At 37.3% G+C, this 16,589-nt stretch overlaps 1 pseudogene; it reads right to left on the minus strand.

The window, feature by feature from the left end:
* Nucleotides 1-6,765: 6,765 nt before the first annotated feature.
* On the minus strand, nt 6,766-14,229 carry LOC112187123 (annotated as a pseudogene).
* Nucleotides 14,230-16,589: the final 2,360 nt, after the last annotated feature.

The following is a 16,589-nucleotide window of genomic DNA, read 5'->3' on the forward strand; positions in this document are numbered from 1 at the left end:
CTCACTTCAGGGCAGGGACATATGACTGGTTAGCCGCCATGGTCGTACCTCGTCCATCTGGGACGACACATCCTACAGGGACGTCTATCCTTGCAGGCACATTTGCAGCAGGTATATATGATCTCGTCACTTTAGCTAGATCAGATAAAGCGTCTGGCATATTTTGGGCTACACTCGGTAGATCTAGAATTCTCCGCACTTCATTATCACATTGTGCGGTTCGGGGATCAAGATGAGACATAGTGGGGACATTCCACGTCAATTCACGTCGTTCATCAGGAATGGTAACGTTCTTATCTCCCCCAACGGCGAGAAGACTGTCTCATCAAAGTGACAATCCGTAAATCTAGCGGTAAAGAGATCGCCTGTCAAGGGCTCTAAAGAGCACATAATGGATGGGATTCATAATCGACATGTATGCCCATCCTTTGTTTAGGACCCAATTTTGTACGTTGTGACGGCACAATTGGCACGAGGACTGCATACCCAAATGCGCGTAAGTGCGAAACATCAGGTTCGTACCCAGTCACCAACTGTAACGCGGAGTAAGGTTGGGTAGCAGTGGACCTCAACGGGACCAACATAGCTGCATGCAAGATTGCATAGCCCCACACAAAAACTAGGAGCTTGGTGCGCATTACCAAGATTCTATTCGCTAGACCATCTTGGGTGTGAACATAGGGAACTATATGTTCAGCATCAATCCCAAGGGATATGCAATAATTATCGAAAGACTTCGATGTAAACTCTCCGGTATTATCAAGTCTTATGGACTTTATGGGATAATCCGAGTGGTGAGCCCTAAATTTCATGATTTGGGCGAGAGTTTAGCACAAGCAGTATTTTCTTGTGGACAATAGTGTAACATGTGATCACTTTGTCGATACATCAACCAAAACCATTAATATTTAACTGGTCCACATGGTGGTTGGATATGTCCACAAATTTCCCTTGCATTCTGTGCAGAAAAATGGTGGTGTATGTACTAGTCTTTGCATATGATGGTCTAGTATGACATAGCGTGTCATTATATACAAGTCCCTTATTCAGAAGGGGGTGCACCTACGATGAATTGAGGATACGGTGCATCATACTTTGACCTGGGTGTCCCAAAAGGTCATGCCATAGCAAGTAGTTGCTTGAATTAGTTAGCTTCTAGCTAACAGATTTTGAATTTCTCCAATGTACGCTTCTGGCCGCACACTCGGAGGTTATGCAAAGATATTCCACGCATTTTTCTCAATGGTTTCAACGTGATAACTGTTGGTTCGAATGTCCTTAATACTCAATAACATTCTTCTGGAACGTGGAGATTATAAGGCCTCATTAATGGTAGGTTTAGTACCATTGGACAACATATAGTGGGTTTTGCCATAACCCTCTATCAGGTTGGATTGGCCTGATACGGTTGTCACAGAGGTATGAATAGACAATAAGTTTGAAAAATATCTCCGATCTGGGAGTATGGTGTGCATAATAGCACTTTTAACCAGACAACAAACTTCCCCACAGAATATGCCTATTCATTTATTTAATTCAATGGATCACATGTATGAATAAGTTTATTGAATTAAATATATTCGAACATAACCACATTTCTATAATCCAAATTAATTGAAAACATAAATCACCAAAATTTGAAGATGTTTCATTCATTAAGATGAAATAGATATGACACAAGGGACCAATTATACTCATGTCTTCGAGTTCTAATCCTCGGTATGTTCAGTAACTGCCTGAAAATCCATGATCTCTAGTGTGGAATCGATAGAAAATTACCCTTCAATGTATTTCGAGTTACGCGACCGGCGTAATACTCATCTACTGCTTCGGCTATCGCACAACAGGTGCGGGACCAGCAGTCAATTCCTCCACATCAATAACAAAGATCATGCTGATTCTGGTGGCAGCGGGCCGGACCAGTGTTTCTTTCAACTCGGGCTTGCTGAGTTATGGCATTATGGTTCCTACCATGTGGAGCCTAATTACGTGGCCTCCCAAGTGGCAGACGGTCATATGGGTTAATTTCGTTCTGCCAATCATGTCTTGCTTCAAGCAAGAAATGGTCATTTGATGGTGAAAGTGCTCTTCCAGAGCGACCCAAAGAGTCTGTATATCCTCTTTATCGGATACTCAACTTGGAGTGTTTACTCCATATGTTTCCTTTTTGAAAATTATGGCACTCATATTAAAAGCCTCAATGATGACATTGTTAGCATTGATTGTTAATCTTATCTTCTTTGCAGTCAGATGAATTTTCACATCTTGAGTTCACTTTAGATAGTTTCTTCTAGAGACCTCCAAAGCAACAAAGTCAAACATGTTGAGATTTGACATTTCTTACAGGAAAGGAACAAATAATATTAGTGCTTTGGGTAATATCATCCATAAGCAAGTAATGAGAACTTCAGGTTCTATAACATGGTATGAAAAATCGGATTAGACATGTAAAATCTACTGGTTTTATCATGTGTGGTGAATTTATGAAGGAAACTTCAAGTTTCTTAAATGGCATTATCGAAACTACAAGTTCGATTTATGTATGAACTACTGGTTCATCAGATACCTGCATTTTCTACACATATTCTAATGCGAAAATTTGGCAAGTAACAAAATGATATTGAATAGAGCAAATTGTAATAATATCTCACAAATTGGCTAAATGGAAATCACAAATCAATTGAGATATTAATTGCATGCTAGTAATATAACAGATTAATTATCACACAATTATGCGAATAAATGCTTCTGGCAATTAATTACACATATTAAATATGGTGAATCTATTTACAATATGAAATCATTTTTCCTTTTATTTTGATTCTGCTGGACCAAAGAAGGAGTAGGCTTGATAGTGAAGGCTATCGAGCTTAGTCTGCGGGCTCGTGACCTTGGCTTTCATGCGCTAGTCAAAGAGTATGTGAGGCCTGCTGGGCTGCTAGGTCCTGCAGAGGGAGAGTGGGCCTGCTGGGCTCAGGCTAGTCTGCCAAGGAATGAAAAGTTATTACCCAACCCTTTCGGTAACTCCAATTGAATACGACCAGGTAAGGAAAGATGAGGTTTAGGTGGAGCGAGGCTCGCTTAAGTACACGGCCTCATCTGAACCTTTCCTAGACATCGCATCCAACTGGATGAGCCTAGTTTGAGAAGATTCATAACTTTTGTCATGGTAACATGTAGTAAGTTTCTATTCTGGCCTTGCAACTTGGGCCTGAGCTTCTGGCTCGAATTTGTTGCTATGACTTTGGGCTTGATTTGAGCTTCTGACTCAGCCTCTATTAATATTCACAATTATAACATAACCAAATTAAATATATGTTATTAAATCGTAACATAAATAAATTAATGCAGCGGTTATATACCTAGGGAAATGGGTTCAAATCCCATTAATGCTTCTGGCATTATGTACAGGTAATAAATTTGGCAAATGCTTCTGGCATAATGTTTATGTAATAATCACGTAATAATTTAGCCAATAATGCTTCTAGCATAAGGAATTATAATGGCATAATTCAATTTAGTGTAACCAAAAATTAAGCCCATAATTCTTCTATCATAATTCACGTAATAATTCAGAATTGTCTCAATGTGATAATGAAGTGATTGTGGTAATGAGCATAAATTACTATAGTAATTGCTTTGGATAAAATCAATCAAAATCAAATCACAGGTTGAATCAATTGATCAATCACCAATTATATGGAGCAGCAGAATCCCTTTTCTTTTTGCTTGTTTTTTAATTGGTATGCACTATATGGTACTACTGGACCAAATGCTTCAAATCCAAGAATCCTAACCTTTTTTTTTCTTTTCCAACCAAACAATCCAAAGCCAAATAAACCAAGACACATAAACGAATATATATAAATATGTATATACCAAATATTTGGGTTCATGCATCATGGTGATTGTTCATATTCAATCATTAGGCTCAATAAACATGAATATGAAATTAGATTTTGGAAAACATTACTTGATGAAGAACGGATGAATCTTCAGCTTATGTGTGCAGAAATGAGAAGGTTGTCTTCTCAGCCAATCCAAGAACTATTCGCCTCTTCTGGACAGCTCCCACTTCGAATGGTGTACAGGTCTCAAAATGACTCCAATAGTGCTGAAATTTGGAGGGCAAATAGAAGAGGCAGAGACGAACAACTTTGATGAAAGAAAGTTTTTGATCTGAGGTCCCGATCAAGAGGTTTCGGGGCGTGCAAACAGGCTGCAGCAGGGGGGGTTTTTTTTCTTGGCTAGAGCTTTGGTTAGAGCTTCGTGCTGATAACGTGTTGTAAAACAAAATAATTTCTGAGAGAGAGAGAGAGAGAGTTTGGACACAGAGAATCAGATTGTGTGTCTTATTCATCTCACCATAAGGAGCCTTATATAGGACTACATGGTATGCACAAAAGGGTAATGCTTAATTACAATCCAATCACTCCTACAATTACAACCTATCAATCACCAATCTATAGGGATAGGCACCTATTACTCATCATCTATTTACATGATTATCCACAAATATTTACAACAATATTGTAATTATGTGTATCTTTAGGAGATTATTTGTAATATTCCTTATATTCCTAACTTGTAGGGATTTACTCGTTGTACAAGAACCTAGTTGAAAGTACACCCGAAGTATCATTCAAACTTAAAATTTTGATATGTCCACTAGAAAATAATAAATCCTCCATATGGCATTTGATTGGCAAAAATTTGGAGAACTGAGAAATAAGATTCCTAAATCTGTTATCCTGGTCCAACTGTTCAATTTATAAAAGTGCAAAGAGAAAATGCAGTTGGAACTTGGAAGCTTATAAGTCTGTAAAGATGCAAACCTCTGGAGAAAAAAGTACGTTCATAAGACTCATCAAGAATGATATTAGTAGCCTGGTCAAAGCCTTTCATGATTCCTTGAATTCAAAACGAAAATTGTTAATACAGCTAACTGGGTAATAAATGTGTAGAAATATGCATTGGAGTATCAGTCAGTAAATAATGAGTTGTATACCACATAATTCTTTACATCATTTGTGATAACTGAAATTGTTTTCCTGCTCATTCTTTACATCATTTCTTTACATCAGCTGTATACCACTTAATTCCTTACATCTTAGCTGTTTAATTTCTATGTGCAGAAACAATTTCTATGTGCGTAACAAGAAAGGATGCATCTTACAAATGAAATCTAAGTTACGAATCCAATACGTTGCGTTCTGCAACAGTACTGAAATCAATTTAAGTACCGAAAAACAATAGAAGATATATGAACTTTTGACTGTTGGACATACAACAATCTTGATTTTAACCTATTGACATAGTAAGTTCTTCCCAAGGTTCCAGCTTCTACCATAAACTGCTCTTCAACTATCTTAGCCCTGTTGTTGTTGGTAAGGACCTTGACAGCCACTTGTACTCAATTTTCGAGAAGCCCTTTATTGTTACTACTCATTATCTTGGCAGAAATTGAAATAGAACTTCTAGACTTTTTCACGCAGTTAGTAATGGCACATGTAATGGCTGTAACAGCAATGATCAGCACCACAGTAGAAACTGAAACTGAAAAAGGAAAAAAAGAAAGTGAGAAATGGAAAAAGAATTTATCAAATCTCTTTGTAGTAACAAAGTCAAGTTTCGAAAAAGAATTGAAATGAAAACAAAATGCAGAAAAACGTGCTTCGTTTGAGAAATGTACTATAATTTTCTTCCAAATATGTCATCAGTTTGACACAGGCATTAATGGTTGTCTATTTTCAGTTGTAATATTATCAGTTGCTTAGTGACGTTTCTAAAATATGTAAGTAACATAAAAACTTACTAACAGAAGCAACAACAGCCGCATTGATTTCGGAACTGGCACTCTTATTGAAGCCACTGTTATTGAAGTCATCTTGGGAGCTCGTTTTTTCCATAATTTCTTTTAAAAGATGGTAGATGAACGTTCAAGAAATTGGAAATGATAAGAAATGAACAAGGCAAGCATATATGTTCTCTAAGTGCCACCCATTTTTGTGTCCTTAATGGTGCGAGTTCTTGGCTTGGGGGTGCATGACTAGGTTTTGAGTCTTCGAACCAATTCATGGTTTAGAAATTCAATGTTTATAATGCTAAAGGGTCAATCAATATGAGTTTTTCATAGAAACTTGCTTACAATTTCCTTCAACACCTGGTCGATCGGTCAATTGATTTAAATCACACACAGTGGTTTCAGCGAGAAAGTCCTTGCTTTCTCTTTTCCTTGAGGACCAAGAGAGAAGGATCAGGAAGATTAATCTCATGGTATTGGCTGAATAACAAGGCGTTGGATAGCGCTCGCAAAGAAGTATTTCACCTCCCAATTACTACTAACAGAGATGTAGTTCACAATCTTGAACAGCCTACAAGTCTTGTCCTTAACAATCTCAACGAAAACCAGGTACTGAAAGGTATTACATCTATCGGCAAAAGCAAAGTGCGTGCTGCAGCAGTTATTAAGACACCATGGGAAACAACTGAAGAGGATTCACAGACTACTGAAAGTGATGACAAACTGCCCTGTGGTTGAAGTTTAATGGTTTGGTAGTGAAAGTTGGATATATCACTATCCATCAAATAAAGGCCTTTTTGTAAGAGGCATATTGACCTCTTTTTGTTCACTGTATTTCTACACATGGAAATATGACTCTTCCTTTTAAAATTTTATACGCTCTCTTGTTTTGTGTATATTCACAGCTATTCAGCGACCAATGTATTTACATTTGTGTTTTTCTTGTACCAGAGAAAGAAACAAGAAAAGAAAAAGATTATTCTGATTATTAGTTCTTTTACGTCAGACAAATACATAACCTTATAATTCTTTACATTAGTCATTCAGCTTTAGTGAAAACAGAGACAAAATCTGTTGTACGCAAAATACATGCATCATTCAGATTGTACAAGAAACATGACTACAGGATTTTCTCCGTGAGAGGAAAACAAACCTAGTGATCCAACAAAAATTAGATTCTAAGCTCTAAGCAAAGGTGCTGGGATGAAAGTAAAAGGAGCAAGGACCAAAACTAAAATCCGTTATTAATGCCTGAAGTGCCTCACATTAGTGAGAACAAGTGAAACACCATATTTGTTGCAGCAATCTATAGCATCCTCCGTCTCTTATACTGCCACCAGGTTCTGCAATAACACTAACTCCACTTTCGCATGCTTCTTCCACGGCATCTTTCCAAGCTGCTTGTAAAACAGGTGTCGTTCACATTAATGTAAAGGTTCTTATATCTATTTCCAGTTTAGCATAAAAAATTGCTCTCAGTAAAGATTGTAGTATTAAAAAATTCCACCATTGCACGAGTTTTCGCTTCTTTGGAATTAGATTAATTAGCCTTTTACTCGTTCTACACTCCAGTTATTTTCAAACTATTTCTGTCATTAAGCAACAGAACAATGATTTATGAGTAGGTAATAATTACCGAATGGGAAGAAGGCATCGCTAGCCAAAGCTGCACCCTTGACCTCCTCTCCTGCTTTCCTCAATGCTATTCTTAAACTCTCCAAACGGTTCGGCTGTCCACTTCCCATACCCAACATACAGTTATTCTGTCCAAATTCCAAGAATCAGATGTCTTAAGGACCCAAATGTTCTTTAGTATAAGAAAAGAAAAGGATGAAGGGCTAAGGTAATACAAAGAAAGACTACCTTTGCTATTACAATTGCATTGCTTTTGACATGTTTGACACACAACCATGCGAACTCTGCATCACTGAGCTCACTTTCTTCTGGAGATTTCTTAGACACAACATTAAACTGGATATCTTGGGGAATTAAATCATCTGACTCCTGGGCTAACCACCCACCACCAACCTGTCTAAGCGAAAGTTTTCCTTTCTCATTTTTGCTTGCCTTGAGGATCCTCAGAGTCTTTGATTTTCCACGAAGGATTTCGAGTCCTTTCTTTGAATACTTGGGTGCAACCACAATCTCATAAAACATCCGAGTTTCACCATCTGTTGGGCTTCTAAACTCACGGATTTCTTTAGAAAGAGCCTACAAACAAAGAAAAATATGATCTATATAGGAAAAAAAAAAAAGCAGCAAAACAGGTAATAATGCTGAGATAGAGAAACTTCTCGCTATGTGCCAACTTTTTGGACTAAAGCAAGTTGCATTCAAGTTATCCCATTTGCACAGAGAACGTATTTTCATTTCTTCATTGCACATAAATAGATTTAGCCCTTAGCCCTTGGTGTCAGGGCGCAAGTGGTACAGGTTTGTGGTGGGGTTGACGTACATCTTAGGTTCTTTTTCAATTTAGGGTAGTAGAATAGGGGAGCCAGAATTACATATCCAATTCAGTTCCACAAGCTTGGTGCGTGAACCAACATTTGGGGAAGTCAATAGTCAATACCAAAAACTAAATCACATATCATCTATATATCTACGTCAAGCCCCGAGATCTCAAACTCACCTCATCAACCTCTATGTTGAAAGCTACAATGCCACCAAATGCACTCACTGGATCTGCTTTGACAGCAAGCCTGTATGCGTCAAGTATATCATCACGTGATGCTACACCACAAGGATTTGTATGTTTTACAACAACACAAGTAGGACTTCTGAACTCTGACACACAATTCCAAGCCGCATCGGCATCTAAATAGTTATTATATGACATCTCCTGCAGTCAAAAATTAAGGTTTGAAAGAACATGAGATAAGAACATGTGTATTGCATAGAAAGAAGGTTCATTTTTGAAGATCAAATGTGACCACCCACGCATATTATGAACTTCATTATTGTGATACAAAAGTAGAGAATAAAACCACTGGTACCGATTTAAGCTGATCATTAAATTCAACGTATATTGTTGATATTCAGAAATAGGAGTCCGCCTAGAATTTTTTATGAGAAGCATAGAATTTTAAGAAAAAAACAAAAAAAACACTACAACAGAGTACAAGAAGTCCAATCAATCAGACGATTGAGACAAAGTCCATCAAGACGCAAGTACAAGTCATACAGTCCTACCAGAAAGCACAATACATCAAACAAAGAGTTCCTATACACAGCAGTTCCACAATTTAAAAGCATAACACAAAAAGTGCTCCTCCAAAATTCTGATTTTACCAATGCCCATACAGAAGCCCAGACTGAACCTTTTCCATAAACAGTCAACCTCTCCTCCCTTCACATCATCAAAAACTCTCCTATTCCTCTCCACCAAAACCACCAAAAATAGCCACCACCAGTATCATAACTCTGTTCTTCCCTCCAGCAAATTTTAACCTCTCACACAGCAAAATTGCACAGCCTGGGTTATCCCGCAGTATTAAATTAATTTGAATGTCAATATTGTGTGCAGAAGAACAGCAATTAAAATTAGTGTGCTTTTTAATTGCCACCAACAATATATGCTGTAAACAATGATTTGCATAACAGCTAATAACATGAGACAGAATAATTAATTAGTGTGCTTTTTACCCAGATATTCAAATTTTGATCAAACATTCTTTATAAAACTCAGGTTTTGCCTTTTCAGTTTTTAAAATATATGAAGTACCCTACAAAATAAAGATACCATGCATATCACTGCCAAAGCTTTAATTGAAGTGGAATTAAATTGGTAGTGCAAGATGTCTTTATTACCTTCCCATGATGTTGAATAGCAGTTGCAATGCCACCAGCATTAACCTCAGAAAGACTCTTGTCAACACAGAATGCAGCCTTTTGATGAGGATTTTCACCATACCGAAGGGGACTTTTGAGCAATAGAGGAACTGTTAAGGTAGGAGGGAATTTATCTTCAAAAAATCAAAGAAAGATGTCAATTATGTGGACCACCACAACAGAAGTCACAGGCAAACAAATTAATTCGGTGTGTTCCTAAAGAAATATCACTCTCACACTCCCTCCCTACCTAACTCAGCCATTAAAATTTATTATGAGCTTCAGATTGTGATTCAAGAGATTAGTGAAATCTTTATCTTCTCTCTGCACAGATTGTGATTCAACAGATTACTCATAATTCTGTTTTCATGAAATGTCAATTGATTTGGTGTTCATAATATTATATTCATAATGAACTGGCATGTCAATTCTGACACTGGTTTCTACTTAATTAAATTGAATCAAGAATATTTTAAATTGTGTAACTCACTCAAAGAAGTACCTTCAGTAGTCTGCCTCCAAAGCCACTCTGAAACAGCAGAATCATAAGAAGCAACATGTTGAAAAGCCTTCCACGCAAGGTTTCTTCGGAATTGTTGATCATCAATGTCCGCTTTAAGATATTCTAGCAGTGCATGATAGTCTTCTGAATCAACAACCACCAGGACATCTTTGTGATTCTGTTTAACAAGCATATTTCATTTAAAATATCAGATAAAGGTATCAGAATAACAACTGTACTATTACACTAGTGATATTAAGAAGTACTCTTTGAGCAAAACTTAGTGTGTATGTGCCATGTGCAAAGAAAATTATGATTTATGAACTTATACGACCAACAATATGCTATCATTGCCATTCACATAAACTACCTTTGCAGCAGCTGTAATCACGGCAGGACCACCAATATCTATATTCTCGATTCCACATCCTCAAATTCTATTCCTCCCTTTGAAGTAACTTTATCATAAAAGGGATATAAATTCACCACAACCACATCGAATGTACCTGTATAAAAATGTTGCAGCAAAAGAAACTATTAACACAATTCACACAACAAAGAGAGTTTATTGCAGGCATTACAGCAAAACTCACCAATTCCGTGATTACTAAGAGCTTCCATATGATGCTTTTGGTCTCTTCTAGCAAGGATACCCCCCCCATGAATGTTGGGGTGTAAAGTTTTTACACGACCATCGAGCTTCAATACAGATTTAAACAGATTACGAGCCAAATGATAATGCAGATAACACCTCACTTGTGTATCTTCCATAGAAAAATAAGAAAAGTGCTAGCCTACCATCTCCGGGAAGCAAGTAAGTTCTTCAACTTTAGTGACAGACACTCCGGCACTTTCTAAAGCAGATGCAGTTCCTCCAGTGGAAACAATTTTATATCTACAATGTCCAAATAAAAAATGCAGAAAAGCTTATCATGACAAACATATAATGCTTCCCATTATTTGAATACAGTTGAAATTATAATTCCAGGATCGCAAACAATAGACAATTATGTGAGTGAACTTCCCAATAAGGAACAAACCAGGAGGTACCAACTGGAGGGACCAACTAAAATATTAATAAAATAAAAATAAAAACTGTGCTAAGGTAAAATGGAGAAGCAGATACTTGAGACCATTGAAACCAAACCATGGAGATCATAAAGAGGTTAAATAAAGATGATCATCCCAAAGAAGATAGGCAGAAAGCTTAAAGACCCAACAACAGGATAGTCAAGAGAGACCAAAGCCATAAAATACAAAAGAAGTCCACTCTCTGAGATCAACATCACCAGGGAGTTATCTATATTTCATAACACAGACAGACAGACAGACATATAATACATGTGTGTGTGTGTTTGTGCACAGTGTGTGTGTGTGTGTGCACAAACACACACACACGCATATTGAGTTATTAAGTTATTCTCAATTCTTTTAATATAATTTCCATTGGCATTTATGTATTATTTGTATTTCGACCACACTGACTTGATCTCAACATAGTTTTGTCCCATGGTAGATATCATTACATAACAAGGACAGTTTTAAGGTGATGTTATATAAGGATAATACTGCAGAATATTAATATTTTGGTGAAAAAAGTAGGCTCCTGAATTTACCCCAAGTTCTGAAGTTCATTCCCTAAGAAAGCAAGATTGTTTTTGTCTGACAAAGATATCAGAGCCTGCCTATCACCTGAAACAAAGAAGAAGCTTGGATGAACCAACAATCAAGCTTAATCAGCACAAGAGAAAAGAAAAGAAAAAAGAAAAATCACAAAAAAATTATGTGTCTTCTTGTTTTTTTGTTTGTTTGTTTTAACTTTTAAGCACAGCCTCAAAAGAATCAAACCTGAGGCTGAGGATTGAGCCTCTTGGGCAGCCACGGCATTAATTGGTCGGCAACTGGTGTGCAGCCAAGATGAGTTCTTCAGTGAGCAAGACTGTACACCACAAAGATAAAGATATTACACACACACACAAAGGTGAAAATTGCGAGAACTATACCGTAAAAGAAGAGAAAGAAGAAGAATCAGTAATTGGCAGCTTGGTGGAGAATAGCAAGACAAGATTGGTGCTGGGTGATGTAGCCGCACGAGCAGCAGCAGAAAAACCAAGCATACCTGGTCTGCAAGAGAGAGAGAGAGAGAGAGAGAGAGAGAGAGAGAGAGAATGTCAGAATCAATCAACAATGTATACCAAAGAATTAACATTCCTCAGTTCAGAATGTTTAGGGGAGACACATAATACCACAAAGAATTGATCATCCCCCATTTAGAACTTATGGCTGGGGTGTGTGAGGACTGAGGAGATATTCAAAGTGTTTAAGTTAGATCCAGTCAAACAATGTAAAGCACTCACCTTGACCGAATAAGAGGGACAATGTTAGATGCCTCGATATGACAAGCATTTGACGGCAATTGTAATTTAAGCCATATGCTGGAAACACAAAAAGCATTTCCATACAATATAACATATGTATCCAAACACATGAGGTCTAACACCTCCAACCCCACTACTCTTATCAGTAAACAATAAAACCCAAAAACTCCAGAACGTTGGTAGAAATTCCCTACACAAAAGGATCAAGAATCAACTATCCAAATACCCATGTTAATCAGAAAATCCACAGTCCAAGTATGATGAGCTGGAATAACTTGAGACCAAAAACTAGGAAACATATATCCTGAAAGACAAATTACAGTTTAGGACGAAAATGAGCCTCAATGTTTCTTGAGTTGGGAACAGCTGAAATTGAAAAATGGTACTGTGAAGGTGACCAAGTGATTGAGCTTCCTAATTGTGGCAACCAAATAAGAAATATTGATCAATGAAAAGGAGCCCAAAAAAACATAAAACTCAAGGGCTCATTCACAATTTGGGCTGCTAGGGAGCTGATAATATTTTAATGAGGTCAACTGGAAAGTAAAGGTTGACTAAGGAAGGAGCTGAGGGGCTGGGATAGGGCGATGGCCTACTGCCTGCTAAGTTCAATTTAACTATGTACATTTTTTTTAGCACCCTTGGCCAGGCTATAGAAGCTGAACTAGCAGTCTTCTTTTCTGTGCCTATCAACTTGGAGACCTAATCAATTCGGATTCAATGGAATGGCCTCAATCATGCCGCCTGTACATGTTTCCAGGAAAAAAAGGTTTTATGCATAGCTAATTACAAACACCAGCAACGCCACCAGTCTGACAAACTGTCTTTTAAAACACTGAACAAAGCTGTGTGTGAAGATTACTCAAAATTATCCATCTTCATGGAAGACAAATAAGTAGTCGAGAATATGTATGACATAAAATCAAGGCAAAGGCTTTTCGTGGTGAACTAGGTTAACAACGTCATGATCGAACCATAACCCTAATCAAATTTCATAGAAACCCAACAATTTTGCAGTTTGGGTGGAAAGGCCAGTTGGTAAAAACTTAGAATCATATCAACCTACCGGCAGATCTCTAGTAGCTTTTGCAGAAAATAAATAAATTTACAGCCTAGTTTAGATAGAACCCACAACATATGTAAGCCTTGCAGCACTATATGTCATTTGGGTTTAGCCCTCATATATCAAAATATTTAGCCAACTCACCAAATTCTTACAGATTATGCTACTGACTAAACATGCCAAAAAAAAAAAAAAAAGCCACGGGCATTACAACAGTGGCAAAGTTATAGTCCTAGAACAGTAGAAGCTGAAGATTAGCAATGCTGGGACAGATAATCAACAACTGAATAGCAGCTAATGAGTTGAAAACCAACTCAGCTCAGATAAAAGCAAGCTATTACAGTTTTGAGGGAATATAAACTGAAAGGATAAAAGAAAGAGAGGGAGAGAAAATACGAGCTCAGACGGGCCGAGCGACTGCAGCGGTTGACGGTCACAGCGGCTCGAAGTGTAGACCGGAGAAGAGAAACAAGCGGGTTCTGCGTGTTCCACCATGGGACAACAACAATCTAATATTTCTTCTGTTTTTTTTTTTTGGAAAAATAGTATCGGAATAATACCTCTATATTATCCATAATATCCGAATTTTATTTTTTTGTCACAATCAGCGTACCTGAACTTTATCGAGTTCTTATGTAGGTAAGCTGCATTCGGTCACAATTCCGGCCAAAAAACAGCATGTCTTATTTAAAAATCAGTAATTTTAATATAAATAAATTATATCCAAATAATTCTAATTTTCATGGAATTAAAAAAATAATAATAACAATGAGGCATAACCATTAATATTCTAAAAAATATATATTTATAATAAAATCTACAAAGTTTAAACTTTAAACCAACAAAAGACAAGAATTAAAATTAGTCCGAAATCTCAAATGACTAGAAAATGGAAATACTAAAATGAAACTCTTTATTGTAATATCAAACTAATTTCGATAGAGTTGAACGAGCGACCACCATCTTCAAGCAAAGTCTTCAATCCGTCTGCATATCAGAACATTCAAATGGCAATGTGGGGCGGTAAACATCATCATTTGGGGAAAAAATCACATTTGATGGCCTTTGAGAAATGTTCTGAGCAAATTGAGACATTGTTTGCTCCATATCTTCTTGTGTATCCAGCGATATTCCACACTGTTTAAACAACTCTCCCATTTTTTGGACCGCCATGCCTACACACCTTACTTCAAACATTTCTTCCATATTTTTTTGTTTGTTCAGCCATTTTCCTTTGTAATTCATCCATCAGACGTGCTTCCCTCTCTTATGCCTCTTTGGTTTGTGCTTCTAATCGCTCTCGCAAGAGTTGCACTTCCTTTGAAACACCTCGCTCTTCCACATGAATTCCAGGAACTTCATCCCAAGTGACCCCAGCTCCAAGACCCCTTACTCGGTTTCCCTTCTCCTTACCAAGAACCTCAGCATACATCTCTTCACGGATTTCTGGAGCAGTGATGTCAACATTCATGCTTAGCCTCTTTTGTTCGGCTTCTTCAAAATCCGCCTACAAAATGTAAATATTATATTACAAATTCAAGAATTGCACTAGTCTCGTATTTGTTAAATAAACATTAATATTTCGTATAGCGCTTACAATTGCTTTTGCACTTGCTGCATCAATTGGCTCTTGAGTTCCTACCTTTCGGTGTGTTAATTTGAACAATTCCCATCTATCTGGCTCTTTACCATGCAGAAGTTCCTGTGCAATTCAAAGGATGGTACATATTATATAAAGATAACACATCAAAATTTCTAGTCAATAAAATGGAAAATAACTAAAAGTATAGGCTAACTTACATATTCATGAGCCAAACTAGCATAGGTTCGTGTCCCTGTTGACTGATTCATTCTCTTTTGAGACCGGTTCCTCTTGTTGATGGTCACCATCCTCTGTGTGATCCATAAATGAAAATCATTAAGTAGGAATAAAGCAATTAAATAAGGTAAAAAGAAAAGCAATATTTTCATTACCTGATGCTTCTTCTTGTCTTTGTTTGCAATGAACACTTTCCATTGGTCCTCATCAACACGATCATCATCAGGTTTGCGAAACCTAAGGGGACTATTCTTGAATGGTTTATACCATTTCTTGCTCAACTCAGACTTCCAATGCTTCCAGCGTTCATTCAACTTGCTCCTGACCTTTTCCCTGATTTTACTTTCCAAACAGGCAACTCGTGGGCGTGTCAAGTCAAGAGTTTCCTACAAAAATTGTTAACAATAATTTCTCATGATGCTCAAACATCTTGACAATATAAGGAGAACTAAAACATAATAATGCACATGCGAGCAATGAAATGAGAAAATTTGAAACATTTTAATACCTTTACACGATTCCAAGCCCTTTCATAGTTGTCACTTTTGTTGAACTTGCGAAAATCAGGTTCACTAATTGGAAATAGTGAACAATCTTTTGCTAAAATGCCCAAATATCTGGAAAATCTTGCTACCTTTTTCCGCAGACCCTTAGGAAGCCCAAAGCGGTTCCACAACAATTTTTCTGGTCCCTCCAATGCCCAATTTTTTTGGTTTGGGCCTCTTTGTCTCTTGGTTATTGTAGGGGTCTCTGATAAACCATTGTCATTGCTGGTAGACATTGCTTGCTGTTGAAAAATACCGCCGATATCATGTGTCTCACTGTCGTCATACCCAATATTTTCGTCCTCATACCCAGTGTTTTCTTCGTGGTCACCTCCACTATCAATACAGTAACTCATCCAGACATTTAATCTTGCATTAGAATAAATATCACGGAATTAATGAACTGAAAAGACAAGAGAATAATTTGATTAAGAACACTATAATTCCTATCAAGAACAGAACCCCAAATCATCAAATTTGAGAGTGATGGGACGATGCAGTGAGAGTAATGGGGACGCAAAACCTTGCTATTATGTCATAGCAGAAACATAATTCAACCTTATTTAGGTGTATTTCGCTGGAGGCAACCATGTTCGGCCACCACGTGGCTGAGGATGTAGTGAATGCGTAATACCCATTAGTACCATG

The sequence above is a fragment of the Rosa chinensis genome, chromosome 1, assembly GCF_002994745.2.
Source record: "Rosa chinensis cultivar Old Blush chromosome 1, RchiOBHm-V2, whole genome shotgun sequence".
Classification (NCBI taxonomy): domain Eukaryota; kingdom Viridiplantae; phylum Streptophyta; class Magnoliopsida; order Rosales; family Rosaceae; genus Rosa; species Rosa chinensis.